At 39.3% G+C, this 27,457-nt stretch overlaps 1 protein-coding gene across 11 annotated transcripts in view; it reads right to left on the reverse strand.

Moving 5' to 3' along the window:
• The window catches only part of PAM (peptidylglycine alpha-amidating monooxygenase), a 267,335-nt gene that overhangs the window by 220,075 nt on the left and 19,803 nt on the right, over window positions 1-27,457 (reverse strand). The window lies entirely within an intron of this gene.

Here is a 27,457-nt window from a genome sequence, read left to right on the forward strand (position 1 = left end):
ACCTAGCATGGTACCTGAACACTATGATTATTGATAACTAATCTCTGCATTCCCTCTTTTCCAAGTAACTGGCTAGATATTTGCATTATGGAGACTGTTAGCAAAATAGAAAGAGAAAAGACAGGTAGAGTTGCATTACCTCAGGGATAACAAATATGTTTCACATTGACTGCCAATTCTGCAAAATAGTAGGAATTTCCTGGTGTTCTGAGTTGAGCAGGATTCTAAGGCCAAGCAAGAGCCTGTGTGATGATCTGTTCCATTATATGCAAAATATATAAATGGTAATAGATTTCCAAGGCTCTGAAATTGGCAGTTTTTGATCACTATAATTTCTTCATATTTAGTAATTATTTCTCATAATAATATGATTAGATGCCATTACTATCCCTATTTTCTTTTTTTAAATAAATATTTATCATTCAGATTATTACAATTGTTCCTCTTTTCCCCCCATAGCTCCCCTGCACCAGATTCCCACCCCAACCTCTGCCTTTACCTGCCCCCACTGTCCTCATCCATAGGTGTACAATTTTGTCCAGTCTCTTCCCACACCCCCACACCACTTTCCCCCCGAGAATTGTCAGTCCACTCCCTTTCTATGCCCCTGATTCTATTATATTCACCAGTTTATTCTATTAATCAGATTTTTTATTCACTTGATTTTTAGTGAATCTAAAAATCAAGTGAATCTAAAAATCAAATGATAGGTATGTATTAGTTATTCATAATTTTTATCTTTACCTTTTTCTTCTTCTTCCTCTTCTTAAAGAATATCGTTCACCATTTCATATAATACTGGTTTGGTGGTGATGAACTCCTTTAGCTTTTTCTTATCTGTGAAGCTCTTTATCTGCACTTCAATTCTGAATGATAGCTTTGCTGGGTAGAGTAATCTTGGTTGTAGGTTCTTGCTGTTCATCACTTTGAATATTTCTTGCCAATCCCGTCTGGCCTGCATAGTTTCTGTTGAGAAATCAGCTGACAATCGTATGGGTACTCCCTTGTAGGTAACTAACTGTTTTTCTCTTGATACTTTTAAGATTCTCTCTTTGTCTTTTGCCCTTGGCATTTTAATTATGATGTGTCTTGGTGTGGTCCTCTTTGGATTCCTTTTGTTTGGGGTTCTCTGCAATTCCTGGACTTGTAAGTCTATTTCTTTCACCAGGTGGGGAAGTTTTCTGTCATTATTTCTTCAAATAGGTTTTCAGTATCTTGCTCTCTTTCTTCTTCTGTCACCCCCATAATTCTGATGTTGGTACACTTGAAGTTGTCCCAGAGGCTCCTTACACTATCTTCATATTTTTGGATTCTTTTTTTCTTTTTCCTTTTCCGGTTGGGTGTTTTTTGCTTCTTTGTATTTCAAATCTTTGACTTGATTCTTGCGATCCTCTAGTCTGCTGTTGGATCTCTTTATATTATTTTTTATTTCAGTCAGTGTATGCTTAATTTCTAGTTGGTCCTTTTTTATATCCTCGAGGGTCTCACTAAATTTATCGGCCTTTTCTAGAAAATTCTTAAAAAACTTTATAACCGTGGTTTTGAACTCTATATCCAGTCGTTTGCTTTCCTCCATGTATTTCATTTGTGACATGTTTCTTTGTCTCCGCATTTTGGCTGCTTCCCTGAGTTGATAGAGTGGCTTTGTGTGCTAGGTGTCCTGTAGGGCCCAGTGGCTCAGCCTCCCCAGTTACCTGAGGTGGACACTCTTGGTGCACCCCTTTGTGGGCTGTGTGCACAGTCTTGTTGTAGTTAAGCCTTGATTGTTGTTGGTATCACTGGGGGAAATCGACTTCCAGGCCAACTGGCTGTGAGGATCAGCTGTGTCTACGCTGGGAGAACTTCTGTGCTGGAGACACCCTTATGAGACAAGACTTGCTTCAGTGGGGCTTTGGTGCTCACTGAGTCTGCCCCCTGAGTGTATCCCTTATGGATCTGAGGAGTTGTAATCTGGATGGACCTACTCTGACCCCTAGGTACACTGGCTCTTGGATCTCCAAAGAGGTGCTAATTTAGCCTCTGCCTGAGGCCACCCAGCAGGAGCTATGGAGAGATCTGAAGATTCCTCTTCTTTGTTTGGGTTTTTGAGGTGCCCAGATGAGGCCCAGCTGTGAAGCAATGCAAGCTGCTGTGGGGCCTTGGGCCTTCTTTTGGATGTTCTGGGTCTCACTGACTCAGCTGCAGTTTGTTAGGTAAGTTTAGGTTTCAAAGGACCATTCATATGTAAAAGCCTCTGTGCTCAGCTTGGATGGGGTGGAGTCTCAGGGCGGAACAAACAGCAATGGCTTCCCGACAGCCCTGCCTTAAGAGGCCCCTGGGTCTCAGTGTCCCACGGTAATCGCTGCAAGCACCTCTGAGAGAAAGCCGCCCTCAAGTTCCACCCGATGCCCGACAGTCCAGTTTCTCCCCGTATGAGTCTGGGTCCCCAGAGTCTCGCCCGGAACTGGAGTTCAGAGCAGTCGGGAGCTTTTGTCTCCCTCCTGATTGAGAAAGCCAGCCGCATACTCAGTTGCCAGCCCTCCATACCTCTGCCTTCTGCAGTTCCTCTGAGTCTCAGTGTGCTTTTCTCTTTCCTTCTAGTTGTAGAATTTCCACTTAGCCAGCCTTCCTGTGGTTCTGGATGATGTCCGTTTTGTCTTTTAGTTGTAGTTTTAAAATTATTGTGTGAGGCAGCAGTTCAGGTGTTTACCTATGCCGCCATCTTGGTTTCTCCCCCACTATCCCTATTTTCTAATTAAGAAATGTGAGGCTCAGAAAAAATAATTCACATGCCCAAAGTGACCAACCTTCAAACAGTTAAAATCTGGTCTCCCTAACTCTTTTTTTAAAAAAACATATTTTATTGATTTTTTTTTTACAGAGAGGAAGGGAGAAGGATAGAGAGTTAGAAACATCGATGAGAGAGAAACATTGATCAGCTGCCTCCTGCACACCTCCTACTGGGGGTGTGCCCGCAACCAAGGTACATGCCCTTGACCGGAATCGAACCCAGAACCTTTCAGTCCGCAGGCCAATGATCTATCCACTGAGCCAAACCTGCTAGGGCTGGTATCTCTAACTCTTGAGATCATGATCTTACCCACTGTGATTTGTACATGCACATTTGTACATGCACATTTGTAAATATCTGTTTTCCGATGGTCTTAGGCTCTACAGCAGCGTTTCAGGGTCACCTAAGACCATCGGAAAACACAGATATTTACATTACAATTCATAACAGTAGCAAAATTAGTTATGAAGTAGCAACGAAAATAATTTTATGGTTGGGGGTCAACACAACATGAGGAACTGTATTAAAGGGTCGCGGCATTAGAAAGGTTGAGAACTACTGCTCTAACTGTACTTTAAGAGTCTTTCCAGCCGAGCCTAGTTGGAGCCTAGTATCTGGTTCCAGTATGGAATGTCTTATACAATCATCAGTCTCATTCTGGCATATTCTCTGGTTTCTAAATTCACATGTTACCTTCTGAAGAAAGCACCCAGGCACAATTATTTTGTGTTGATGATAATGGAAAACATCCTAATTTTAAAAATGCCAAATCCTATTTGATGTACAGATTAGGTAATCTTTAAGCAGGATGACTTAATTTTAGCAACTGTCAGTATTGTTTAGCAATCACCTACATATTCTTCATCCTACCTTATTCTTCAACAGATAGATTCTCATAGAGCTGCATTTAAAAACACAAACATACACACTTTGTTAAATTAAGTTACTGCTACTGCTATTATTGTTACCTTACCCACAAAAAGCAGATTCATACACTTTGACTAAAGAATAGAAATTCCGTCCTAAGGAATAAGAATTCTAAGGATTGTAGGGCAATGATAAGTAAAAATCCTTTACAGATCACAGACTAACCACAACATAGGCATCAAGGGTAAACTATATTTAACCCTGAATTGCCTTGTCCTTTCTCTCCACCCCATGCTGTTTTTTTCCACCTATTTTCTGTGAGAGGGCTTCATAACAGAGCGGGGGGGGGGGGGGGGGGAGAGAAGTAAGCCATATAATACATTGATTTGATTCCAGCAAACTAACCAGAATTTGAATTTTTATTAGCAAAAGCCATATGCAAAAGCAATAATACACTATACTTATCAGAGTGGTTAGTTTTATTCATGAACCCATGCTGAGTTAAAAAAAGAAAAATGACAAAAAAACTAACTTCAAAGCATTGCTGAGAGATGATTAACTCTTTAGCCACAAATGAGAGTGCACACACTCCTTTGATGTGTGAGAATTTTTAGTGCCTAAATTTAAAGAAAGGATATCTACAATACAAGTTTAACCATTTTAAAAAATCCAATGATACACTTCTTTTGCATCTAGAAAACCAGTAATTACCTGAGGGAATAAACAAAATTGGAATTCAGCCTCAGAAATTAAACCTTAAATGCAAAGCACACATACAATATTCCTCCCTCATATACAGTTCAGTGGCAAAATGCCAGCTCTAAAATATTCAGTACAGAAAATATAACTCTTTCCATTGTCATTTTTTCAGAGTACTTTGGGCTCAATCAAGCTGCATACACATCTTCATCTCAAAAATTCAACTACACTTAAATTGAAGTGTAATTCAGTACACAAACTATGCAACACATTATTGCAAAGACTACAGTTGTATAAGTGCTTGTGCCAATACTTAACTTGAAATAAATGTTGACAACGATCTAAAATTGCTTGTATGCATGAATATAAGCCTAACCAATGGACACAGACAACAGGGGGGTGAGGGCATGAGGGGGGAGTGGAAGGGGGGTAATGGGGGAATAAGGACACATATGTAACACCATAATCAGTAAGAAATTTAAAAATAAAATAAAATTGCTAATCTTGTAGCCCTGAATAAACTCTATCATTTATAGAGTATATGTCATGGTCTATTTTTACACAAAAAAATGAGAATTATTATTGAGTATGTATAATTCTTAAAGGTTGTGTGAAAATAGGCCATGAAATATATGGTATAAATTTCAAGAGAAAATGGAAATTCTTAAGAAAAAATGTGTGTAGATTAAAATATGTGATTTTTCAGGGCAATGGCCCAAAGACATGGGAGAGATAGAAGGTTAATATCATGCACCTAAGATGGCTTTTAACATGAAAATATATCAGATCCATTATTTGCTAAAATACTTGTATTTACCAATCTGAATATATTTAAATATTATAAAGACCTAAATACATACAAGAAAATAAAATGTCCCTCAAAATTATTTTGCATACAGTATTCTCAAAATGAGTGAGGTTACCTTTTAAATGGTTAAAAACATGATACCTCAAAAAGGAAATACACTCATCATGCCAGAAATTAATTTATAAATAAGATTTAATGATGGTCATATAATTTAGACCATTCATATTGGATAAAGAAAGCACCATGTCTACTATGAGAGAAATTAATACACAAAAGAACCAACCAGCTCAACACTATATGTATATTGTTGTCTCCTTTTCCAATAAAAGTAACAAATTCAATAAGATTCCTAGGATTCTTAGGACATTCTCTCTTACCATTCAGAAGTCTTCTGGGGACTGACCAAGCAGTGCTTTTGTATCTTTAAGACATTCTATAAGTGTATTTTCATAGAAAAAGCAAAACACCAGCCCCCAAAGAATCCACAAATCTATCCTGTTTAACATTTTGACACTTGACAATGAAACATATGGCTCTCAATCATTACTATATTAATAGGTTCTATCAATAATTATTAGATAATTGGTCACTCAGCACTTTATACAGCCAGGTACTAACCTAAGTGCTTGATACATCTTAATGCATTTAAACCTCACAACAACTTTATGGTGTAGGCCAGTGGTCGGCAAACTCATTAGTCAACAGAGCCAAATATCAACAGTACAATGATTGAAATTTCTTTTGAGAGCCAAATTTTTAAAACTTAAACTTCTTCTAACACCACTTCTTCAAAATAGACTCGCCCAGGCCGTGGTATTTTGTGGAAGAGCCACACTCAAGGGGCCAAAGAGCCGCATGTGGCTCGCGAGCCGCAGTTTGCTGACCACTGGTGTAGGCAATAGCCTATTGCCATTTTACAAGTAAGGAAATCAAGGCACAGAGAGGTTAAACAATTTGTTCCTAGTTAAATAGATAGCAGGTAGCTACATTTCAATGAGGGAAGCAGAGTTTGTAGAATGTGAGGTCCTCTAATGAGATGGGCAAGCAAGGGAAAGAAAATGGAGGCAGAAGTACAAAGAGACTCAAATGAAAGAATGAAATAGAGAAAAATGCTTTCTCTTTCACTCTTGTCTCTAATCTTATCTGGCTGATTGTGGTGTGCTTAATAAATGAAAAGAACTGTAACCAGGTTTGCGAGAACAAAGATGACTCCCACCTTAGACACCAGGAAGCTCACAATTTCTTGCCTTACCTAAAAGATTGATGCTGCTGTGTGGACCTGCAAATACCCCATCTCAATGCCCAGGCTCTGAGATGAAATCTGATGGATAAATACACACTTTGGTACAGTGTCAGATTCATGGGCTGTGCAGACACAGGTGGGTGGGTGTATGAGGGTCCCAGACTATTCCCCCATGAACCTGGCTCCAGCATGGACGAAGGGCACCTGGAGACTCACCTCATGAAGAGGATGAGGTTCCCAGGCGGTTCGCTCCACAGGTTTCATCTCTCCTGGTGTTGCCCTCATTGACTTGATCCAACTTAAACTTGCTTGTAAAAAAACCTTCATCTGGCTCCCCAATATACATGTCCATTGTCCCTTACAGGGGCCCTAATCTAAAATCGATCAGCAGATCATGGGGGCAGGGGGAGTGTTGACGCCGTTGGGTTTTGGGGTTTTCTTTGATTATTTAATAAAAAAGACATTTCTCCTTTAAGCACAGTATTGCAGGCTTCTAAATCTTCAAGTATACATTAAACAAAATAACTCTTGGTTAATAAAATATGAATGCAAGCAAAATGCTCCTGTCAAAGTGGAGAATCTAAAATATTTCAGGAACCACAAAACCCCCTCTGATAATAAGGTTGGAAAACATCCCTTTTTCCACACCCAAAACAAAGGAAATTGGATCCCTGCTTTAACTGGAGACTGTTGCTATTTGTTTTGTGGATAAAGGCCAAATTATGCATATTTTTGTGACTTCAGTAAAGAATCAAGGTCAATCACCAGATATTCTCCCACACCAACAACACGGCAGCAACATGAATACAGATGTTCCTTATCTTTTTCACCGTGATTTTTAAAAACTGGTTTTTCCTCTCAGAGCAGCTAAGATTCCTTTGTCAAAAGGGTACCCATTAAGAAAATCACTTAGCTAATAAGCAAGGAAATTAGCTAGCAAGTCTGATACAAAACAGACAGCAACAACACCAACAGCAATCTGTACACACAAATTAAGGCAGTAAAGAGTTGTATGGTAAGTACTTTGAAACTGTTCCTGGAAATCAAAATCGCAGCATCACTACTTTTAGGGGTCAGACAACAATTTTACATTTTTCTTCTTGTCTCACTTGGTTCCCACAAAAATCTCAATAATAGTTTTAGAGTTTTATCTAAGGATGTGCAGAAAAAGATAGCGGCAGAAAGATAAATAAGAAAAAGAATCAGGCCAGAGTAACTCATCTCCCTTTCCAACCAATTTTCTCTTTCTTCTTTCATTTGGCAATGTTTGGAGGAACCATCTAACACTTGTTTAATTTTGAGAAAAGCCTCATAACCTAAGTAAACAACACAATGGAAATAGGACTTTTGAATCTCATGAAAGATGATGCCAGGGAGGAGTGAGAGGGGAAGAGGCAAGAGGAGGGGGGAGAGGGATAAACATGGATTTGCTGTTCCACTTATTTATGCATTCATTGGTTGATTCTTGCATGTCCCCTCACCAAAGATCGAACCTGCATCCTTGGCTTATTGGGACGACACTCCAACCAACTGAGCTACCCAAGCAGGGCAGAAGATGTCAGATTATGAAGCACCTGGTTAGAGTGCTTCAAGCAAAAATTTCATATGCGAATTTTCATAGTTACATATTACATGCTCAATAGATATATATTTTTACAGATGGTAACCTTTAATTTATTCACATAATTTTTATAGAAAATAACTAACCAAATTGTAAATTTCATATTTAATCAAAGTCTTCAGTTTTCTACAAAAATTTATTTTTCTTAGAAGGCTATATTTAAAAATCATACAGATTAGGAAGAATCTGCTAATTGTATAAAATTAGGTACATGGATATGTTCAATGAATTTTTTAAAAAATTAAAAAATGTCCATTTGTTAAACCAAAAATTCTTAGGTAAATATAAAACAATATATTCAATAAGTTTCACATTTTGCTGATTTAAAACTTCTAAATTCTAAATGTAAGAATAATCTGCTTTAACTTTAATCACTTCACAAAACTGATAAATTAATTCTGTACATAAATCTAGGATTAAAGTGTTGCTCTAATTACTTAATGCATTTAATGTTTTCAAAATTTTTTTTAAAAATCTTTTACTAGTTCAGATTTTTAAATGAGAAAGGATATTACCATAACACTGCTGAGCTTTAAAATAAAGCCAGTACTTTCCATACATAATATACTTAAAATACTGAACTTAACCAACAGCTGTTCTAATTAAAGATTTTCCAATAGTTTCAAAAATTTAAAAATTTCCATTTATAAGTTTTGATTTCATTTGAAGTATTCCTAGATACTTCTGACTTAACTTATATGGATATTTAAATATATATCTATTTGTTTCTTCTAGGAATTTCTTCTACAAAAATTCATAAATTTATAAAAGGTCTCTTATGTAATTTTTAAAGTAGGACTAATATAGTATTTTATTGTAAAAAGAAAAGAACGTATTCTATTCCTATGAAGATTAAGACTTCTGACCTTGAGGCCAAAGGGGAGATGTTTAGAGAGAGAAAAAAGTTATTCCCATGTTTGATTAATACTAAACTCCAGTTGGCAGTACTCTTAGCTTATTTGCTACCCAAGACCGGTGTGTTATTTTTTTCTAAGATGGCTACAGAAAGCACATATCCTGCTCATGACCAAATTGTTAGTGTGAGATTATCATAAACTTCAAAAACTGTGAAGCTGTATTCTGAAGAATAAAGCAATGACAATTATATGTACAAATTCTTGACAAAATTATGGTTTGTAGGGTTCCTTTACATAGGGAGCACCTCTAATATACCGGGGTGGGGGAAAGTAGGTTTACAGTATGAGTAACTGAAAGTTTATTCTTATATTTTTATTTATTAACTAGAGGCCCAGTGCATGGATTCGTGTACTGGTGGGGTCCCTAGGCCTGGCCTGCGCTCTCTTGCAATCCAGGACCCCTCGGGGGATGTCAGAGGCCTGATCCCCACAGGCCAGGCCAAGGGACTCCACCAGTGTACACCTCTAGTATGCATATAAGATCTTTGCTTAATCTCTTTCCGCCCTCCTCCCTCCCCCTTTCCCTCTGAGATTCATCAGTCTGTTCCATGTTTCCATGCCTGTGCATTGAGTGTCTGCCCCTGGTGGTCACTGCGCATCATAGCTACCGGATGGTCAGATGGTCAGCTGGTTGGCTGGTTGCTTAGGCTTTTATATATATATAGATTCTTTTGTAAAAATATATATTTCATTGATTTTTTACAGCAAGAGAGAGGGATAGAGAGTTAGAATCATCGATGAGAGAGAAATATCGATCAGCCTCCTGCACACCTCCTACTGGGGATGTGCCCACAACCAAGGTACATGCCCTTGACCAGAATCAAACCCGGGACCTTTCAGTCTGCAGGCCGACGCTCTTTCCATTGAGCCAAACCAGTTAGGGCTAGATTCTTGTATTATTTATTTGCATTACAACTGTAAACTTACTTTTGCCCACTCCTGTGTTTAGGAGATTTCAAATTACAAAAATTAAGCTTGCCATTAACTTTTATGTTAGTACACTGTTCCCATTCCTGTCAGTGGAAAATGGGTGAGCACGTGTCATGTAAAAAACTTAAGGAAACTGCACACCAAGGGTTCCTAATACAAAGAGACTTCTACAGTCAATTGCTTGATAAACAGATAAAGAAAAAGGCTTGTGCAGCTGCCAAGCATCTTTTATACAAATACACTTCATCTCCTGGAACTTGGTATTTGTTTTGAAAGTAACCTTACAGTCTTTTCACATGCCCTTTATCACTACTGAATTGGAGAGCAATCTATGACATAAATATTTAATATACCTTTAATATTTTTCTCAATATTATGATTTAGGCATTATTTTTGTCACTCCCATCCCATCCAACATATACATAAAACCACATATATATACACATCAATGTTATACTTCGGATATCTGAAGTGAGTTTCCTAAATTCCATTCATACCATGTTCAAATATAAATGATAACCCCAAAGCAAAATGGCTCTATTTTTCATTCATGGAGAAAACAATTGGAGAGCTGCTCAAATACTCTGCCTGTGAGAAACACAATTCTACTTAATAGTCAATTTATTATTATCTTCCTTATTAGCATGGGTACAACTTCTCTTAATGTTTGCATATTGCCTTAGTAAAAATGTCAATTACTGTTGTGTTTCAAAAATACTTGACACAGACCCAAATGAAAATGTTCATTATAACTATACTACCCTTCAAGAAACTCCTACAATCCTATATAATAAAAGGGTAATATGCAAATTGATCCTAACAGTGGAACAACCAGGAATGACCAGTCACTATGACATGCACTAAACATCAGGGGACAGGCACTCAATGCAGGAGCTGACCCCTGGTGGTCAGTGCGCTCCCACAGGGGGAGCTCTGCTCAGCCACAAGCTGGACTGATGGCTATGAGCACAGCAGTGGTGGCAGGAGCCTCTCCCATCTCCTCAGGAGCGCTAAGGATGTCCGACTGACGGCTTAGGCAGGGTGTGGGCCTAAGCCAGCAGTCAGACATCCCCCAAGGGCTCCCAGGATGCCAGAGGGATGTCTAACTGCCAGCTTAGGCCTGATCCCCTGGGGAGCGGGCCTAAGCAAGCAGGTGAACATTCCCTGAGGGGTCCCAGACTACAAGAGGGCGCAGGCCAGGCTGAGCAACGCCCTCCCCCCCCCCCCGCCGAGTGCACGAATTTTTGTGCACTGGGCCTCTAGTCTATATATATAAAACCCTAATATGCAAATATTGAATGGCAGAACAACCAAACAACCGAACAACCGAACAACTGGTCGCTATGATGTGCGCTGACCACCAGGGGGCATTCGCGGAACATGGTGGGCGTCGGCAGCAGGCGGCAGAACATGGAATATGGCAGGCATAGGCCGTAGCAGGATGGTGGAGCAGGTGAGCAGGGGCGCCAGACCAAGGTGGGGCACCGGTTGCTGTCATCGGGGCGAGCCTGTGGTGGTTACTGAAAATTCTTTGCTCCCATGTGCCGCGGTCCCACTGGGCACCTGCTGCCGGAGCCAGAGTTGCCGCTCGCTTCCACTGCTGGCACCCAGCACCGGCCCCGATCGCTCACCTCCCCCAACTCCTGAGGGGTGATCAGGGCAGCAGCTGCTGTTCGCACCTGCTGACAGCCCCAGCCCCATTCGCACCCGCTGCTGGCGCTGGCCCCAATCACTCCACGCCGTCAGCGGGTGCAAGCGGGGCCGTTGCCATCAGTGTGTGGGAGCGGCGGCGCTGGGAGCAGGGCTGTCGGCAGACAGGGGACTTGGGGGGGGGGGGCCTGCAGTGGGAGGGGTCAGGCGGGGGTGCGGAGGATGGGCCGAGACCTACCCCTGTGCCCATTGCACACAGCCTTACGGCCCACAGTTCCTTTCAAGGTGCATGAATTTGTGCACTGGTCCCCTAGTGTCATAAATAAAACCCTAGAAACAAGCTTTCTGAAGTTATCTAGTATATCATAAAACTGAATGCTTTACAATTAAATAACGGGGTAAGTTTTTTCTCACCTAGTGTTGAAGGAAATGAATTTACCATATCTACCTTGTATTCAGAAACAAACCTCATATAAAGTCATAATTTATCTAAAAGGGGCTTTTTTTAAAAAAAAAAATTCTCTTTATTATTTTTCTTGGCAACATTTGGCAAAACTATGACAACAGAAAAATCCATTGGAGAAAAAGTACAGCAGGTCCTTGAATGAAGTCTTTTTGTTAAAATGTTAATAAGCAAAAATAAAATAAAAAAAATTTGGTTCCAGGCTGGGGCAACTGTCTATGTGGAAATACATGTTCTCCCCATGTCTGCATAGATTTTCTCTGGGTCCTCTGGTTTCCTCCCATATCAAAGCCATGAACCTCAGGTAAACCAGCGTGTCAACGCTGTCCCATTCTGAGTGAGTGTGGTGTGCCTGTAAGTGTGCCCTGCGATGGAAAAGCATCCTGTCCTGGGTGGGTGCTCACCTTGTGCTCTGAGATGCTGGCATAGGCTCTGGCTACACGGTGACCATGAACTGAAATAAGCAGGTTGGTAAAGAATTCTCTTATTGTTACTCATCTTTTTAAATGTATGTATAGCTCATATTTGAAGTTTGGTGGTGCTTTTGTGACCAGAAATATGCTATATGAACTTACTCTTGTTTATATCAATTAGCTTATGGCAAAATTGGTTTTGTTAAATGTTATTTCACTTAAAGCTGCAGTTTCCAAGGGCAGTTGCAAAAGAAACAACAACAATCAGGTTAATATCTTTAACGTATAAATCCGTCTTCCAATAGAAAAGAGGAACACATCAGATTAACCTTGAAATGCATATGCTTAAAGGATCTCTCACCCCACCTCTTAGATCTATTCCCAGGATAACAGTCAAATCACCCTAATGAGAATTAGAGGATTGAGAATTAAAGGATGGAATATTTTCTGGGCTAGACCAAATGTTAGATCACAAAACAAGTTTCAACAATTTTTTTTTCTAACAAATTTTAGAAGACTGAAATTATATTAAGCATCTTCTCTGATCACAATGGTATGAAACCAGAAATCAATAGGAAAACTAAAAAACACACAAATACAAGCTAAATAACATACTACTAAATAATAAATGGGTTAAAAACAAGGTCAAGTAAGAAATAAAAAAAATACCTTAAGACAAATAAAAATAAAAACTCAATAACCCCAAATCTATGAGACATGGTCAAAGCAGTTCTAAGAGAGAAATGCATAGCAATACAGGCCTACCTAAAGAAATAAGAAAAATATGAAGTAAACAACCTAACTCTAAATCTCAAACCTAAAGGAACTAGAAGGAGGCAAGAATACAGAATGGGGTAAAGACAGTCTCTTCAATAAATGGTGTTGGGAAAACTGGACATATACATGAAAAGGAATGAAACTGGATCACTTTCTTACCTAATATACAACAATAAAGTCAAATTGGATTAAAGACTTAAATGTAAGATCTAAAACTATGAAACTCATATTAAAAAACATAGGCAATGAACTTTTTGATATCACTCATAGTAATTTTTTTGGAAATATCTCCTTGGGAAAGGGAAACAAAAGAAAAATAAACAAATTAGACTACATCAAACCAAAAAGGTTTTGCACAGCAAAGGAAACCATCAACAAAATGAAAAGACAACCTACTGAATGGGAGAATATATTGGCCAATAATATATTAGGTAAGGGGTTAATATCCAAAATATAAAAGGGACTCATACAACTTAACACCAAAAACAACAACAATAATCCAATTACAAGATGGGCAGAGGAACTGAAGAGACATTTTTCCAAAGAGGACATACATATGGTCTATAAACATATGAAAAGATGCTCAACATCACTAATCACCAGGGAAATTCAAGTTAAAACCACAAGATATCACCTCACATCTGTCAGAATGGCTATTATCAATAAGTCAATAAACAAGTGTTGGGAAGGATACAACATACAATGTTGTAAACTGGTACAGCCACAATGGAAAACAGTATGGAGGTTCCTAAAAAAAATTAAGTGTTCGTTGATCGATGAAGAAAGATGTGATACATATATACAACTGAATATTACTCAGCCATAATAAAGAATGAAATCTTGCCATTTGCAACAACATAAATGGACTTAGAGGGTATTATGCTAGGTAAAGTAAGTCAGACACAAAGAGACAAAAACATATTTCATTTACATTTGGAATCTAAAAAACAAAATAAATAAATAAAAAAACAGAAAAAATTCATAGTTACAGAGAACATTTTGATAGTTGTCAGATGAGAGAGTAAGTGAAAAAAGGGAAGGGATTAAGATGGTACTAGAATTATAGGAGTGGTCACTTTGTAAGTTATTAAATGTTTAATCACTATGTTGTACACCTAAAACTAATATAATATTATATGTTACTGTAATTGAAAATTTTTTAATATTTAAAAAATTTAATTAAAGAATCAAGAGACTTCAATGAAGCTACTATTATCTATCTTATATAATAATCCAATGTAATAAAAAGGTAATATGCAAATTGACCATCACTCTAACACATCCTATATAATAAAAAGGTAATATGCAAACTGACCATCACTCCAATACACAAGATGGCTGACCCATGTGGTCAAAGATGACTGCCCCCATGTGGATACAAGATGGCTGCCACAAGATGGCCAGCAAGGGAGGGCAGTTGGGAGGGACCAGGCCTTCAAGAGAGGGTAGTTGTGGGCAATCAGGCCTTCAGGGAAGGCAGTTGGGGGGGTCCAGGCCTACAGGGGAGAGCAGTTGGGAGGGACCAGGCCTGCAGAGGAGGGCAGTTGAGGGCAACCAGGCCTGCAGGGGAGGGCAGTTGGGGGCAACCAGGTCTGCAGAGGAGGGCAGTTGGGGGCAACCAGGCCTGCAGGGGAGGGCAGTTGGGGGCGACCAGGCTGGCAGGGGAGTGGTTAGGGTGTGATCAGGGTGGCAGGCAGAAGCAGTTAGGGGCAATCAGGCAGACAGGCAGGAGAGCGGTTGAGAGCCAGCAGTCCTGGATTGTGAGAGAGATGCCCGACTGCCTGGTGGGATCGGGCCTAAATGGGCAGTCGGGCATCCCTCGAGGGGTCCCAGATTGGAGACGGTGCAGGTGACTGAATGACCCAACGACCAGTCAACCAGTTGCTATGATGCGCACTGACCACTGGGGAAGACGCTCAATGCAGGAGCTGCCCCCTGGTGGCCAGGGAGCTCCCACAGCCAACCTCCCACAGCCCCTCCCCACTTGGCCAACTGGCCCAATGGCCCCGATTAGGGTGGCCAACCTCCTGCGGCCCCTCTCCCCAGCCAGCCAACCTCCCATGGCCCTAATTGGCAGCTAGGCCAAGGGACCCCATCTGTGCATGAATTCGTGCACTGTGTCTCTAATAGTAAAATATGCACCAGGATGGCCACAAGACCCACTGTGATCTTTCTACCTCTATAAAATGGGGATAATAGCACTATTGATTCTAGAGGTAATCTTTCAGGCAAATAAATGTCCATTTCTTAAAATATTATTATTGTTTTATATTAACAATGAAAATTTATGGCATGTTTTATAATAACTAAGATACATTAATTCCCATAATCTAATATATTGTACACTCTATTTTTTAAATCCTCACCCAAGGATATGTTTATTGATTTGGAAAGAAGGGATGGAGAGAGAGAAAGAGAGAATGAGAGAAAGGGAGATGAAAGAAACATGGATCAGCTGCCTCCTATACCCATCCTGACTAGGGTCCAAACCAGCAACACTGGTATATGCCTTGATTGGGAATCGAACCACAACCTTTTTTATGTATGGGACAACACTCCAACCAACTGAGTCACTTGGTTAGGGCGCATACTGTTTTTATTGTTTGTATTTTAAAGGTTTCATTTTCTACCTGTTCTGTGAGCTTTAAGTAGGCTTAACGAGTTACAGTTAAGGTTATTATTGTGCACATGAAGCTATGACTATAATTTCCTGAATAAACAAACATCAATCAACAAATATTTAATGAGCATCTTCCATGCTTCAAGAATTATGTCAAGCACTGAAAAATATTTTTAAATATGGGCAAATTATTCCCAAGATCATATACAAGGAAATGAAATTGTATTTTCACAAAATTTAGGCTACTTATGACTACTGAATATTTATGAATATGAATAATTGGCTAACCCTTATATTTATCTTGTTCTCTAACTGGAAGCATTTTATTACTTTACAATACCATTTTAGTACATTTTTCTTTTATTGTAGTAAAATAAACAAATGGTTACCTTTTTAGCCATTTTTAGGTGTGCAATTCAGTTGCATTAAGTACCTTCACATTAATGTGCAACCAACGCCACCACCATCCATCTCCAGAACTTTTCATCTTCCCAAACTGAAAATACCCATTAAACAATCATTCCCCATTCTCTACCCCTACCGACTCAACCCTTGGCAACCACTATTCTATTTTCTGTATCTATGAATTTGATTACTTTTAGGTAACTCATGTAAGTGAAATCATGCAATATTTGTCCTTGGTGTCTGGCTTATTTCACTTAGCATAATGTCTTCACAATTCATCCATGTTGTAGCATATGTCAGAATTTCAATCCTTTTTAATACCGAGTGATATTCCATTATATGTGTATACCACATTTTGTTTATCCCTCCATCCATTAATGGACATGTGGTTATTTCCATCTTTTGGCTATTATGAAAAGCACTACTATCAACACTGGTGTACAAATATCTCTTCAAATCTCTGTTTTCAAATCTTTTGAGAATATACACAGAAGTGAAATGGATGGATAAGTTTTTCTTTTAAAAATTCTACCTTTCATTTTCATTTCCCTAATAGCTAGTCAAGTTGAGCATCTTTACATGTATCTGTTGGCTGTTTGTATGTCTTCTTGGGAGAAGTGTTTGTTCAGGTCCTCTGTCCACTATGAAAAACAGTATGAAGATTCCCAAAAAAATTAAGAATGATCCAACAACCCCCTCTTGTGAGTATTTACCAAAAAAATGGAAAGCATTTATTCACAAAGATATGTGCACCCCTATGTACATTGTAGCATTATTTATGGTAGCCAAGACATGGAAACAACCAAAGTGTCCTTCGATAGGTGATTGAAGAAAAAAGTTATGTTACATTTATACAATTGAATATTAGTCATAAGAAAAGATGAAATACAACCTGGATGGACTTTGAGAATACCATGCTAAGTGAAATAAATCAGACAAGAAAGTTAACCCTTTGCACTCGCTTGCTTTTTTCTCGATTCCTTTATTCTACTCGGGATTTAATTTTTTAAATACCCCAGATTTTACAAAGCGCGGCAGTAGAATAAAAAACTGGAGTTTCTTTTCATACAAACTTATTTATTTGGATTTTTTTATATTTCAAATTATTGATACATTCAAAGAGTATAAAAAGAGCTGCTACCGATGCTAACCGTGTCGAGTCACACTTGACATCCGAGTGCAAAAGGTTAAGCATTGTATGATTTCACTCATTTGTGGGATATAAAACTTAAAGTAACAAATGAGCAAACAAGAAAAAGAAACAAAACTCATAGACATAGACAACAGTATGGTAGTTACCAGAGGGTGGGGGTAGAGGGAGGAAAAGATAAAGGGGGTCATATATATAGGATGGAAGATTATATGACTTTGAGTAGGGGGCACACAATACAATATACAGATTATATATCACAAAAATGTGCTCTTAAAACCATATAATCTTATTATTGAATGTCACCCCAATACATTTAATTAAAAATTCCAACTTTCAATAAACCTGTCTTTTGATTTTTAAAAAATCAATATCAAATTCAGTCTCTAGACTGAATTTTTAATAGCAAAACAGTTATTTTATTCCTTTTTACCATATGCTTTAAAAACCAAGTTAAAATAAATGTACTTTTCATACCTGTGACTTAAAGGTTTGTCTCCTGATAATGCCAGTGTTAGCCAACTTTTCTCTAGCAAAGTGCATCACTCTTTGGTAATGTCATCTATACTAATAAAAGGGTAATATGCTAATTAGACTGGATAGACTGGACATTTTCCGGGCATCATTCTGATGTCCTTCCTGACAAAGCCGGGGTCTGGGCAGCACCGCCCGGTGTCCCAGGTGCCTGCGGTTAGCCAGAGGGAGGGAATCCCGTGTCCTGGGTGCCTGCGGCTGGCTGGAGGAGGGAAGCCTGGGTCCCGGGTGCGGGGGCTGAGACAGGCAGTTAGGGGTGATCAGACAGGCAGGCAAGCAGTTAGGGGCAATCAGGCAGGCAGGCGAGTGGTTAGGGGTGATCAGGCAGGCAGGCAGGTGAGTGGTTAGGAGCCAGCGGTTCCAGATTGCGAGAGGAATGTCTGACTGCTGGTTTAGGCCTGTGGGATCGGGCCTAAACTGACAGTCGGACATCCCTCGAGGGGTCCTGGATTGTGAGAGGGTGCAGGCCGGGCTAAGGGACCCTCCTCCCCCCACCCCCTACCCCTCTCATGCAGGAATTTCGTGCACCAGGCCTCTAGTCTATATATAATCTTTGTTTTCTGACATCTTCTAGCCACTGCCCTTGAGTGTCGACCATTAGGACACTTAACCACCAAACCATTCTGTTCTTGTAGCTGATATGTTCCCCTTCAACTATTAACACATTCTTATCTCCCACTTCTAGATAACACATACATATTTTAATAAATGACACCAGATTGCTCACAATTTTGCTGTTAAACTAATAGTTACTTAATGGGAACTGAGTTTAAGAATTTCAGGCAAAAGGGATAAGAATAAAACAGTATGCTTCAAATAAAATTATAACCCTCCCTCAACACAATATTTAATTTCATACTATCATAAAAATCAGATGTAACACAATTGACCCATAATACAGATATTACCATTACCATTACTCAGTGGTGTTACAAAAGGATTCCACTATATTTTTTAAAATTAATGTGAGGATTCTATTCATATTAACATATGAGTAGTTTTTTAAATTATATAAATTTAAGTAAGGTATTTCATTACTGTTGTTAGTGGAAATATTATCTAGAGAGACAAACATCACCATTTTGAATTCCTAACTGAATTACTGACCACTTGAGAAATCTAGTTTCTATAAAAAAGAAAGTTATTATGCCTTGCATACAATCCATAACTTTAAGACACCAGTGGCATGATGAAGTAAAGACCATAATAATTCACTGCCACCTTCATCAAAGTTAGTGAGTTATGGAGTATATGCAGAATAATTACCCTTCAATAGAGCATGTGGGCAGTTTCTTATAATAAATTTTTATCTTTACTACATAAATTGTCACATTTTGTTAACAAACAATTTAAAGCAGGCTGAATTATGTGATTAAGTTATAAAAGAAAATTACTTCAAAACTGTTCATTTCTCAGCCAAGACATCCAATATAGAATTTCTGTTACTAGGGCCCAGTGATTGGTACTGAAGTCAATGGGAGTTGTGGAAGTACAAGTTAACTGAAATTGGACTGTCCTCAAATATTTTTTACAATGAGGAACAACAAAAGATGTTTCATAGATATGATACGATTTTATTTCTTAAATCTAAAGCTAATTAATCTATTTTGCCAAATCTGTCAAAGAATGACAGAACCCTTAAATATCTGTAATACATGTACCATTTAATAAATCCCAACTCACGCACTCACTGTCCATCCTTAATCATGACTTAGAGAACTCCCAATTCCTTAGATGGGGAGCTATAAATACTGGAAATACCCAATATTGCTTGAGAATATCCAACATTCATTTTTACCTGTGTAAAGCCTTATGTATTTCTATTCATTCACTAAGGAGTACACCTCTAAAAGAGTTACTGGCTCTGCAAGTATCATAAAATATGGATTTCCTTGCTGAGCGTTGCACAATAGCTCCCTTCCAGGAGTAAAGCTGACTGGGGTCCTGTCCAGGCTGAGTTTAAGCACTTAGAATACACAGTGGCATGCTTTTAATACCTTTTTCTGGGCCCAGGAAGTTTGTCCCAACCATGGGTCATTCTCAGAACACAAGAACTCCAAGTAGGACAGGATAGTGTTAGCTATATTTAGAACCTCCCTGGACATATGCCCAAATTACAAGAGCTCTGTGGGTCTGACATATCCTAGACATACAAATACCCAGAACTACATCTACTCCTTAATTTCCAGCTCCCCACTACCACTGAAATAGAATGAAAAACATGGATTATAAAACTATTTTGAGGAAGATAAGCAGAATGTTAAAGATGAAGCATTTCTCCCTGGCCTTTACACCAGCATAATGATTTCTAAACTAAGGGAAGATCTGAAGTGAAGTTCAGATCATAATAATTGAGGAGTGGTGATGAATGGCCTTAATTTACAAATCTCAGATGGAAGAATAAGATCATTTTCTGCTTTCAGAGGTGCTACCTCCTTCTCATTGCCCTTTAAGGGTCAAATCGAACAGTGTTGAATTATCATTATTATTACTAATTATAATCACACTTTGCTTGGTAGCTTTCTTTTATATAACTTTTGATGTAGAAATTGTTATGATATATTCTTGACCTTTATGCTATGGCTCAAAAGTGGAGTAATTTACTTATTCCTGTGTTCAGAGTAAATTATGATTTGCTACTGACTATGCTCACAATGAAGATTAATTAAATAAGATTTAAAATGATAAAGAATTTAAATTCGGGGGCGGGCGGAAAAATAAAAAAAATAAAAAATAAAAAAGAATTTAAATTCTAGTTCCTCCTGACCCCTACTTTGAGCTAAAAAATTTGCATGTGTGTAAATTTAAAGGTAAGTTTTTTAAGTTCTATGTATTTAGAAATTATATTATGTATTTGATACATTTCTATATTTTCTTCATGAATGAGTTGGAATTTAATTCCTAGCAATTCTCTGGTGTATAATCATTCCCTTCAATGTTCAGAGTTCATAAACAGACATAAATAATATAAAAACTCAAACTGTTGATAGCAACAATCCAGAAAGTAAGACTAAATAGTGAGAAAACTGGATTTCTGTATTAAAAACAAGCTTACATTTTATGATTGCTAATTAAATGCTGAGCATTTTTCAAAGTACTCTGACAAATATTAACTCGTTCAATTCTTATAAAAACCCTATAAAATGGATATCATAAATTTAGCCATTTTGCCATTGAGGAACTCAAAGCAAAGAGAGTGTAAGTGAAATGTCCAATGTCATGTCTGCTGTAAGTAGGTGGTACTCTGGTTCCAGAAACCTACAGAATTGATCATGACACAAAACTGACTCCTCTATCAGCCGCAATGAGCAATTTATTCTTGTTTTCCCATCTCCGTTTTTTTCTCTGAAAATGAATGTGTTTGGTGTACATTTGACACAAGAATGGAATATTAAATTTGCAAAAAGTAACTCTTATTACACTAAATTTTGCTAGTACATTGTACAGATGCATTAATTACTAAAAATAACTTCACATAAATGACCCAAATAGAAAAGATTACAGATTTGTTTAAAGCATATCATCTTTATCTCAATGTGAAAGGAAATGAACATGTTTTAAAATAAATTATTTAGTGCATATATATAATCATTTGAGTGATTTAAAAAATGTGAATTTCATGGTGAGAACTCCCAAGTGCTACACCACAGTCACCTTTTGCTTTCAAAGTTCTAGAAACAAATTCTCAACTAGGCAAAACATCTCTTGGATGCTTAAGGACACCTCATATTCAATATCTTTACCATTTTCCCAAGCTTACACTTTCTAAGGACATTTCTACCTTGTTTAATAACAACATCCTTTAATCACCCAGAAAGAAACTTAACACATTTTGTCTCTCTCCTTCAACCCAATCAATCAGCCACAAAATCCCACCAATTCTGTTTCTGAAACGTCTCCTGAACCCATCATCTCCCTTCATTTATATACACTGCTCTACTTCTTTGCCCCATCTTCTTACCCCCATGATCCTATAAAGGTAACAGCTCTAACAGGCTGCCTTATCCTCTGTTCCTTATTCAATCAGTCCCCCACATATCTACCAGAGTTCTCTTCTAGAACACAAAGTTTTTAAAACTTTCAGCAGTATTCAATTGTTTATAGCAGAAGTTCCAAACCTTAAAGTGTATTAGATTCACACGGAGGGCTTGTTAAAACAAACACTGATTTCTGGGGGGATGTCCCCAACATTCTGATTCAACAGGCTTGGAATGGGACCTAAAGATCTGCATGTCCAGCCAGTTCTTAGGTGATGCTAATTACTGTGGGGTCAGTGACCACACTTTGGTTTCTCAATCGGTGCTGTGCACTAAAACTACTTGGGACAGTTTTATAAAATGCCCTGCTGAATCCTAAACCAATTACATGCAGGCACTGATTGCTTTTTTTTTTTATCTTAGAGGTGATTCTGATTTGTAGGCAGGATTATATACTTGAAAACTACTAAGAGGGTGGGGTTTAAGCGTTCTCACCACGCACACATACAAAAGGTAACAATATGAGGGGATTGAAATGTTAATTAACTTGATTGTGATGATCATTGTATAATGCATAGGTAGCAAAACTTCACATTGTACACATTCAATATATACATTTTTATTTGTCAACTATACCTCAATAAAGCTGGAAAAAACACCACACAAATTTAGCCAAGTGTCCTTTATTTTTATTTGCAAAATCTGACAAACCTACCAACATTTTCATTTCAAACTGGGTCCTACAAATTATGTAGCTGATCTTGACCATGAAAACAAATTTAAATATTTACTTCCTAAGGAAATGGATAAACTGAGTAATATATGACACCAGCTGAGCTCATCTGAATGCAAACTTTCTTTTTATTTGAGCATCTTTCTTTCCTGCCTTTGCACCTCCACTCCTCATAAATACACCCTGATGTACAACTTTCCCACCAAGTTTCCAGCTGCCAGAAGGTGTAAAAGTGGTGCTGCCAACTAGGAAATAAAAACATGTAAATGGACGTTCATCATATATTCTGCTACAATCAACAATATGGAGAATATAACAGAAAGAAAGAAAACTTTAGAAAGATTTTTCACAAAAGCACAATTTCTTTAAAAAATAATAAACTAAGTGAAAAAAGAAGCCATGGTACATGTTGCCTGTACCAATATCATCTTCTCTAATAAAATGGTAATATGCAAATTAACCATCACTCTGCTACATAAGCCACACCCACCAGCCAAGCCACGCCCACCAGCCAATCAGGGCGAGTATGCAAATTAACCCAAACCAAGATGGCTACAGCCACAGAGAGCAAGGTTTCCCAGGTAACAGAGCAAGCCTAGCTTTCCATAGCCGTTGCAGGCCTAAGCCTCCACTCAAGCTACAAAGTTTCAGTTATAGAAGGTAAACAAATTCAAACAAATGGCGGCAGAATGGAGCTTGAGAGAGCAGGCCAGGGTTGCTGGCGGCAACAGGGGAAGCAAAGCTTTCCTCACACCCTGGCCGGGCTCACCCGCTTAAGGCTACAAAGTTTCAATTGTAGAAGGTGAATTAACTGCCACAGAAATGGCTGCCGCCCCAGAGGGAACAGCAGGCTTGGCTCCGCTCCAGGCTACAAAGTTTCAATTGTAGAAGGAAAATAAATTCCAGATACCAGGGCCTCTGCTTGGGTTGCCAGAGGGCGTGGCCGGCCTGCAAACCACCACAGGCCCCTCGCTCAGGCCGCCCCACGCCCCAAAGGAACCCCCACCTGATCCGGGACACCCTTCAGGGCAAACCTACTGGCCCCCACCCGTGCACCAGGCCTCTATCTTATCTAATAAAAGAGTAATATGCAGATCATCACTGCAACACACAATATAGCTGCCCCCATGTGGTCAAAGATCCTGCCCCCATGTGGACACAAGATGGCCACTACAAGATGGCCAGCAGGAGAGGGCAGTTGGGAGGCATCCGGCCTGCAAGGGAGGGCATTTGAGAGGGACCAGGCTTGCAAGGGAGGGCAGTTGGAGGTGATCAACCCTGCAGGAGAGGGCAGTTAGGGGTGACCAGGCCGGCAGAGGAGGGAAGTTGGGGGCAAACAGGCTGGCAGGGGAGCAGTTAAGCATCAACCAGGCTGGCAGCGGAGTGGTTAGGGGGTGATCAGGCTGGCAGGCAGAAGCGGTTAGGGGCAATCAGGAAGGCAGGCAGGCAAGCAGTTGGGAGCCAGCAGTCCTGGATTGTGAGAGGGATGTCTGACTGCCCGTTTAGGCCCGATCCTGGTGGGGGCCAGTAGGTTTGCCCTGGTGGGATCGGGCCTAAACAGGCAGTCGGACATCCCTCCAGGAGTCCCAGATTGGAGAGGGTACAGGCTGGGCTGAGGGACAACCCCCCCCCACTCCCCGCCGTGCACGAATTTCGTTCACCGGGCTTCTAATTGGTAATAAATAAAATGAGAAAGTGAGAGAGAGAGAGAGTACTGGGAAGATAGAACTTAATTTATTCTGCCTTTTCTACTACCTGGAACTTATAAACCTAATATTGACTTTGGAAATATTTCTAAACCCTGTGATGCTATTTTAATTTTTAAATATTATGTTTGAAAGTTTTGCATCCACTTCTCAATAAATATAGATGTTTTTCCTTCAAGTATCTTTTTGAAATAAGGGTGGGTTGTTGTTTTTTTGCTTCTTTTTTATAGCTGTCAATCAAATATATTGTTTGTGTCTACTTCAAACTCATTTTGCAATAAAGGATTTCAAAATCTTCTCTCTTTCTTCTGGGGTAATAACAAAGGGTGAAACAAACAAGGAAGATGACTTTATATAATCCTTTCGTTTCAGATCCTGGTTCCTTCCTGCTATGAACTTCATGCCAGAGTACTGCTTCCAATACAGACAAAATGAAAGAAGCATTTATATCCTACAAAGAGCAAGTTCACCTTTGGTGTAAATGTTGTGAAACACTGGTTTCATCTTTGAATATATAATGTGCCCTGAAAATATTCAGATTTAAAATTCTCCAAATGTTTAGCTCCTAGGAATATCAATTTTACAAGCAGGATATCGCAGCAAGCTATCCTTAAGGCTTGAAGCAGGTAGACTGGAGTAGGTGGCTGACAAGAGGATGAACATGGGCAGCAGAAGGTTTGATCCCAGCTCAGCCACTTATGAATGCTATGACCTTGCACAGATTTCTTAGGCTCTAGGTATCTCATCTACATTAGCGGGATGAATGATAATAACAGTACCTATTCTTTTTTCTTTCAATATTGTTATTGATTTCAGAGAGGAAGGGAGAGAGAGAGAGAGAGAGAGAGAGAGAGAGAGAGAGAGAGAGAGAGACATCAATGAAGAGAGAGAATCATTTGATCAGCTGCCTCCTGTTGGGAATCGAGCCTGCAACCCGGACATGTGCCCTGATCAGGAATGGAACTGTGACCTCCTGGTTCATGGTTGGACACTCAACCATTGAGCAACACCAGCCAGGCAACAGTGGCTATTCTTTAGGGCTGTTCTAAGCCTTAAAAGGTACAGTTCTAAGAACAATGCCTAGTCCGTAAAAGCACCATGAAAATGCTGTTATTACATTAGCATAAAAATATTTCTGGGTTTGAATCTATGAAAGCAAGTTCCTGTATATAATACCTAACCTTCTCACTTATTTTTCCTGGCATGCATAATGGAGATCAAGGTTTTAAAGGAAAGTGTTATTTTTGTCTTTTATTTCTTATCAAGAGTCAGAGCTTGCAGAGAGCTAAAGCTATTTTAAAATAGAGCCTGGTTGACAGGCACTGTAATGTACAAAGAACAGTGTGGGAGACACCAAGACAGGATTAACGTCCTGGTTCACAGTTAAGCTGTGACTGCAGTTTTCTCATCTGTAAAATACAAAGGTACCCATTGAATTTCTAATATGTCTTGCAGAGCTAAAATTCTGATTTTGTAACCTTTACCATTAATGTCGAACTTGTCAAAAAGAAATTTGGTGAACTCCTACTTATCAAAGGGCTTTCTTGTGGCATTTTTTCTTGAAGTTCTCGTATCAAAAAATTCATCATCCTGTACTATACATACTTCCCACCCCTCAGAGCCAGACAATTAAATAATGCCAACAGTAAAAGCTTCCATTACCAGCTAAGCCTGGCAGAAAAATTAATAATACCTATTAGTGCTGTATGCAATGCTTTTATCCATATTAACAAATATTATATTATACTAATGACAGATTAGTGCTTCTCAGAGTAGTGCTTCTCAACCTGGGCAATCTTACTTACTCCCCGGGAGACATTTGGCAATGTCTGGAGTCATTTTGGATCATCCCAACCAGGGGAGTGCACTTGTATCGAGTGGGTAGAAGCCGGAGATGCTGTTAAACATTCTCCAATACACAGGACAGCCCCGCACAACAAAGAATTCCCTGACCCCAAATGTTACAAGTGCTGAGGTTTTCCATGAGGGCAGTACTGCCCCCTAGAGGGCCATTCGGAAATCTGGTAATTGGGGCTGGTGTGGGGAGAGGACTACTAGACTGGCGTGAGCAGACAGGGTTTCAGAGATACATCATGCAACATGCAATACAATCAGTCCTTCTTAATGAAATACTGGACCACATCCTACTCAACTTTCAAATGTTCCATGAACTACATAGGTCATAAACCCGTTCATGATTATCTAAGCCTAGAACCCAATTACATTTTACATACAAAAGTGAAGAACTTCTTGAATGCTTTAAAAATTTCTAAGTTTAGAAAGTCAAATAGTGTAAATCAAAGTAACATGAAATTTTGTTTGATTTGAAACTTGCTAAGAATTGCTCATGATTCTGGAAAAATAACCAACAACAATGCCATTCGTGGACCACAGATATCCATCTGCAATTGTAGCCACCACATATAGTGTTTGGCTTCTGAATATACTTCATTACTTTCCTATGTGATCATAAGTAAGCATTTACATATTAAAATGTTATCCTATCTAATAAAGAGGGAATATGCTAATTGACTGTCACACCCTCACAAATATGGTGGTACCCACAGCCAATAAGGAGAGAATATGCTAATTGACTGCCACACCCTCAAAGATGGTGGTGCCCACAGCCACAAGATGGCAGTGCCAAGTTCCCTCAGCCCCGCTGGGACAGCAGGTATGTGGCACGGCCAGGCCCGCCTGCAGGCAGGTCCGGTCACTCCGCACCTGCCTCCGGAGTCCCCCAGTCCCCTCAGCCCCCCAGCCACCCAGGGCAGGCCTTAGGTGCAGGCAAGCTTCGGATGGCGGCTGCCCAGCCACCCAGGGCTGCCCGAGGCTCAGGTAACCAGGGCAGGCCAAGGCTTGAGCTGCCAGCAGTGGCAGCAGCAGAGGTGTGGTGGGGGCGTTGCCTTCCCCTGATCGCTGGGTCACCTCCTGTCCCTGAGGGCTCCCGGACTGTGAGAGGAGGCAGGCCGGGCTGAGGGACACACCCCCCCCCAGTGCATAAATTTTCATACACCGGGCCTCTAGTTTTATTATAAACTACTTGATTTTGCACTCTGCTCTTTTATATTATAGTTAGGGATTATATATTTTTAATTATACAGGTTAAATTATGTATGAATTTCATTTCATGGTAGTAAAAAAGGCACTACAAATCATATGCTATAAAAAAGA

This window comes from Cnephaeus nilssonii (assembly GCF_951640355.1).
Source record: "Cnephaeus nilssonii genome assembly, chromosome: 2".
Classification (NCBI taxonomy): Eukaryota; Metazoa; Chordata; class Mammalia; order Chiroptera; family Vespertilionidae; genus Cnephaeus; species Cnephaeus nilssonii.